Below are 6,509 nucleotides of genomic sequence, written 5' to 3' on the forward strand. Positions count from 1 at the left end.
TTAGCTCCAGATCCCAGCCCAGGGACCCTTTAAGTATAACAGCTTTGTGCTGCATCTTTTTACTAACTGCTGCTCTACATTTCCCTGGGGCACTTCCCTGTAGCCCATCTTAGTTGAGTCCCAGCAGCCAGCCAGAAGCTCCTTCCTCACTCCCCCTTAGTTGAGTCCCAGCAGCAAAGCAGGTGCTATTCTTGGGCTCCCCCATTCTCTGCCAGCAACTGATCTGTCCAGCCCTTTTAGCCCCTGCAGCTAGCCAAGAGCACCTCTTACTAGCCTGGTCCCTGCCAGCAAACTGAACTCATGGTGGCCCTGCAGCTCTCGTTATATGAACGTGCTGGGCCCTGATTAGTTGTATCCCACGCTGCCTCTCTAGACAGCTTGGAAGACCCTTTCCACTGCCCTTTTCTGGGGCAGGGTCAAGTCTATCCTGTCACCGGGTCCCTATTATGCTGCACCATGTGTAGTTTTTTATACCAGTGCAAAGTGGGTGTAATTTAAAACACTACCAGATCAAACAGTACGTGTGTAAATGACTACGTATGGTGTACGGTAATAGAAGATCAGGCCCACATATTTAATACTAGTTAGAGATTGTAGCAAGCACAAGATGATAAAATGCGAGCATACTTGTGTTTTATCATGTGTGTGTACCTACCTATAGCCAAGTGGCCAGGGGTATCAAATCAGGAAGTGCAAGAGGTGTTTGTGATCAGAAACAAAAGTTAAACAACTGATTTAGTGCTTGAATGTCTTGTTCTCAGAGTTTCATTTGATTATATCCAACATCAGTCAGCAAGCAGCACAGCTGTAACTGCACAGCTCTGCTTTTATGCTCAGAACATTGGGTAAAGGTTTTTCAGGTCATGCCATTCACAATCTGATACAGTCAGTGATTCTAGAAACTTAACCTCCTCAAAGCATCACATTAACACATAATCCCATTTTACATTCACCACACTATTTTTTTTTTAAATATCAGAGCTGCAGGTAGCTCCTGCATCTCCTCTTACATGAAGGGGATTGGGACGGGGGTTCCTCCACACAGGGCTTTATCCATATAGACCTAGTCCTGTGTGTTCCCCCCGCCCCCCAGTCCCATCAACAAACCTCTCTCGGCACTAGCAGACAAGGGAGCCCCTCAGAAGTAGATCCTCTGCATGGACTTTCCTTCCCCATCTGTAAAGTTCACCTGCACCAGTTCTGCTGTATTCAGTACCTTCTGCACCTGCTGAAGGGAAGCAGAGCTGGAGAGAGAGGAGGGGGAGAGAGTTTGTTTCACTACACTTCTATACAACTCTATCGCTGCAATTCCTCCAACCTTTCTTTTTCCGTTAACACACACAAGTAATTTTCTGGCTGCTTCAGTCCACTACATACAAATGGACACAAACCCCATCATTATGACTGACATTCTTGATCACACTCTTGGTAGAGAGGCCAAGGAAGGATTGGGCATGGAGACTGATTTATCCTTTAATTCCCAGAAGTCATTCCATATCCGAGTTGAGGTGGTGTGAGGTAGCTTGCACAGTCTCTCCACATAATGCACTTGTTCTGTGGCTAAGTTGAGGAATTTCTTTGTAATGGCTGTCAAACCAGCAATTTTCACACTCCCTAAATTAATTTAGCAAAACAAAAGACCACACTCCCTTTTCTTTTATATGTCCCGTATCTGATCTGAGTGATCTGCCATATGCCACTCGATCAGCATAAAGATGAATATTAAACGTAATCAAAAAACGGGAGACTCACAAGAGAGAACATTAATAGTCTGTGTCCCCACTATTACTCAGACAAGGTTTATGGGACGTTAGCCAACACTCAGAGAGAGATGTTCCTGCTGCTTCTATGTCTAGCACAGCTAAAGAATAATCTAGTCAGAGAACATATGAAAAATCCCAAAATGATGTTTATCCTGAATCCACATTGGAGAAAACTAGTAATATAGTTGAACATATTCCTTCTCCTCTAACTGTTAAAATGGCTCATTTTTAGAAGTATTACAAATTAAATGTCTTGCAGGTATCATTGCACAATAAGATTAGACATGTCCACTTGGAAAAATTCAGATCCAGCTTCAGGGATGCTTGTATGTGGGGGTTTGGTTTGGACCATTATGGATGAAGAGGCAAACCACAGTGTTTGGAAAGGGACTCGGATTTCTTCAAATTTATGATATTTTTTACACAGCTAATTCCAGCCAAAATAATCTTGCATAGTTATGGAGAAAGGCTGAAAATCTCATAGGATCAGATTCTGACACTGTACATTGAGTAGCAATCTGTGGATAGTCCCATTAATTTCAGTGGAAATACTTGTGGAATAAGGTGCTACTCAGCTTGAGTAAGTGTGCCAGATATGGCCAATAGGGTTTCTGAGATAAAAACAGGGTGGTTGGGAGGATACACAACATAACTAGGAAGCAACTTGTGTTTTCTTCTTGGTGTTCTCTACTCCCGTCACCTTCCTTGTACTTCAAGTGTTCTTAATTTTTTCTCCCTTATAATCTTGTTGTTAGAATCATAGAGTCATAAGGTTAGAAGGGATAACAAGGGTGATCTAGTGTAACCCCCTGCTAAGATGCAGGATTTGTTGTGTCTAAACCATCCAAGACAGATGGCTATCCAGCCTCCTTTTGAAAACCTCCAGTGAAGGAGCGTCCACAACCTCCCTACACAAATTTATTCTCGACAGATTGAGTGTAGGTAAGCAACTGCTTTCAGGTTCTCTGCACGGGTCTACTGCTAAGAATGCCTTAGAAGAGTCATCTGAGGAAATGGATTGGGAGACCCTGTTGACCGGAAGGCCTGGGATGCATTGCCCTAGGGATGGAGGTTCCATGACCACCACTCCCAAGAGGAGGGGAAGCGTGGTGATGGTCAGGAACTCCCTCCTAAGAGGGACAGAGTCATCCATCTGCCCTCCAGCCTGGGAATCCCAAGAAGTGTGCTGCTTGTCTAGAACTGGAATTCAGGATGTTACTGAGAGTCTTCTGAGACTCATTAAGCCCTTGGACCACTACCCCTTCCTACTTATCCATGTGAGAACCAGTGATTCTGCCAAGAATGACCTTGAGTGGATTACTGCAGACTATGTGGCTCTGGAAAGAAGGATAAAAGAGTTTGGGGTGCAAGTGGTGTTCTCGTCCATCCTCCCTGTTGAAAGAAAAGACCTGTCTAGGAACTATTGAATCATGGAAGTAAATGCGTGGTTACGCAGCTGGTGTCAGTGAGAGGCCTTTGGCTTCTTTGACAATGAGCTGATGTTCCAGGAAAGAGGATTACTGTGCTGGGAAGGGCTCCATCTATCAAATACTGGGAAGAGCATCTTTGGTCAATGTCTAGCTAACTTGATAAGGAGAGCTTATGAAGAAAATTATGATTTACTGAACTAGCATTACAGAGACTTGGTGGGACAACTCCCATTATTGAAGTACTAGCATTGAGGGGTCCAGCTGGTTCCAAAAGGATAGGTATGGGAAAAAAGGAGAATGTATACACTTGCTCCAAGGTCCAATGGGAAGTGAGCTGACTTGTGGGTTGGACTACATGACCTCCTGAGATCCCTTCCAACCTGAATATTCTATGATGATTCTATGACTTTAAGCTCCCCAGATACCCTATTCTCACACAATTCTTTTAGAATTTATAAGTTTTTACTCATCAAACAAAAATGGAAGCTTATTTTAATCACAGATTTCTCCATTTCTTGAGCACCTTACGGGGAGTAGCTAAGAAGTCACTGTTTTAAGTGCAATTTGGATACAATTTTTAAAAGCGCCTAAGTGATGTTGCCTAAGTCCCTTTTGAAAAAAGTAGGAGTGTAAGTCCCATTGTGTTTCAATGTGACTCAGGCTCTTAAGTCCAAGGTTTTTTTGAAACTGGGATGTAACCACTTCTGATTATCTATTGTTCTTTTAGAAACACAATTCCACTTGCAGAAACTCTGTGTCCTTTTAAAATCAGATTGAAGACCACATTCCCTCGTAAAAATAGTATCAACTGTTCTATCAATCTTAAGTACTTACATGAGTTCCATTACCAGAGTCTCTCAGCACCTCATGAACTATCATATCATGTCTCACAGAGCTAGAAGGGACCTTAAGAGGTCCCTGAGTCCAATTCCCTGCCTTCACTAGCAGGACCAACTACTGTCCCTGACAGATTTTTTTTGCCTCAGATCCCTAAATGGCCCCTTCAAGGACTGAACCCTTAGCTTAGCAAGCCAATGCTCAAACCACTGAGCTATCCTTTCTCCCTGTATAGCTGTATTTAGTTGTTGTTACATAAATATTAGAAAGATTCTCTATTCGTTTTCTCAGTTTGTTTAACTTTGAGTATACGATAGCACTTTGTTTCTTTAGAACAATCAGTTTCACTGTTTTGTTGATGGTCAGTTGTACTTCCAGTCTCGTAGATTTGTAGAAATGTAGGGCTGGAAGGAACCTTGAGAAGTCATCAAATCCAGCCCGAAGTGCTGAGGCAGGACCAAGTAAACCTAGACCATCCCTGGCAGGTATTTGTCCAACCTGTTCTTATAAACCTCCAGTGATGGGGGTTCCATAACCTCCCTCAGAAACTTATTCTGGAGCTTAACTATCCTTAGTTAGAAAGTTTTTCCTAATATCTAACCTAAATCTCCCTTCCTGTAGATTAAGCCCATTACTTCTTGTCCTGCCTTCAGTGGACATGGAGAACAATTGATCACTGTTCTCTCTATAACAGCCCTTAACATATTTGAAGAATGTTATCAGATTCCCCTGAGTCTTCTTTCTTCAAGGCTAAACGTGCCCTGTTTGTTTTAACTGTCCCTCACAGGCCAGAATTTCTAAACCTTTTATCATTTTTGTTGCTCCCCTCTGGACACTTTCCAATTTATTCACATCTTTCTTAAGGTGTGGCACCCAAATATGGACACAGTACTCCAGCTGATGCCTCACTGGTGCCAAGTATAGTTGGACAATCACCTCCGGCATCTTACATACGACACTCCTGTTAATACATCCCAGAATGATATTAGCCTTTTTTGCAGTTGCATCACATTGTTGACTCATATTCTACTTGTGATTAACCACAACTCCCAGATCCTTTACAGCAGTACTACCAGGCTAGCATAAATGTCAAGCACAGCAGTGCTCACATGGTAGCCTGACACCCCCGTAAGCAGTGCTCTGGGTGAAGATCACCTAACCTCTCCACAAAGGTGTTTACCACTGATAGCAGCAATAAAGCTGAATGGAAACCACAGGGGCAGCAGGCATGTGTGAGCAGAGCAAGAGGTAGGGGATGCTGAGGGAGAGGTTGTCCTGAGGCATATTTGGTGCTCATCTGTGGCACGCCCAAAGATGCTTCTAGATTTCAACCAAACAGGAGAAAACCTGTATTTTTAAAAAGGAATTAAATAAAAACAGATCATACCATTTCAAAAGTGCTCTACCAGAATTTTTTAAAATTAGCAATTGCACAAGACTCAAGTTGACAACATCCCGATAACAACTAGCTCAATTAACAGTTAAAAATATCTATATCCAAATTAAGCTTGTCGTGCTTAACATATGTACAGTTTTGCTACATTTGTTTATTATGGTAGAGATAGATGCATCTGATTACAAATGTTGATTGAGTAAAATGAAAGATTTCAATCAAACCCCAAGGAAATGTCTTAAGATTGCAAATATGTGTAGACTTCAGTTTTGCCAGCTAAAAAGATCTTAAAACCATTCTACCCTTCATGTAAATATAATCTTTGCATATTTGTAAAGTTTAAATTACTATCGTTAACACCCAAGTGTAATCTTTTCACATAGGTAGCTCAGTTTGTCATGCCTGGTATCAGCCTGGTCCTGATTGGGCTGCAGGGATGTGCACTCCTGACATTTAGATCAAGAATTCCCTGGGAAATCAATCAAGAGATTTTGACATTGCTGCTGGCTATTCTCCAGAGGGTTTAGTTTTACCCTCCTTCTCCATTTTCTGCGGACTCTGTACCTACCATGGATGTACACAGAGTCCTATGCTAGGTAAAGAGAAGTGAGAGAAAGGGACAAAACAGTGATTCATTCAACATTTTGTTAGAGGCTTTACAAGAGATCAGTAATTTGGATGGATGACTGGCTAGCTTCTTTAGTCCTTATCCATTACCCATCTAATGTGACAGCTTGGAAACTGGTTGTTTTTCCAACTCAGTAAGAGCAAACCACAGTAGAAACAAACAAAATTGAAAACTTGGTAGGCTGGGAAACAGTTTGAGAGATGCAGGGTTTAGACTGCCATGTTCTTCTGTTAAACATTATTTGAAAAATAAAAGTGCAATAGAAACACAATGTATGGTGCGCAGACATGGCTAGAAACTGCTGTGATTATGCAGCGGTAAGTACAGCAACTTTGGGTATGCAGTGGGAACACAAGAGAAACTCTACTGCACACCCAAACCTGCTGCAGTTACTCTGCAAAGTGGTGTGGGGGAGATGGGTCAAGTGGGATTTTAGTGGTCTATCAGCCTTGTGATAG

Source organism: Chelonoidis abingdonii, chromosome 2 (assembly GCF_003597395.2).
Source record: "Chelonoidis abingdonii isolate Lonesome George chromosome 2, CheloAbing_2.0, whole genome shotgun sequence".
In the NCBI taxonomy this organism is placed as follows: Eukaryota; Metazoa; Chordata; order Testudines; family Testudinidae; genus Chelonoidis; species Chelonoidis abingdonii.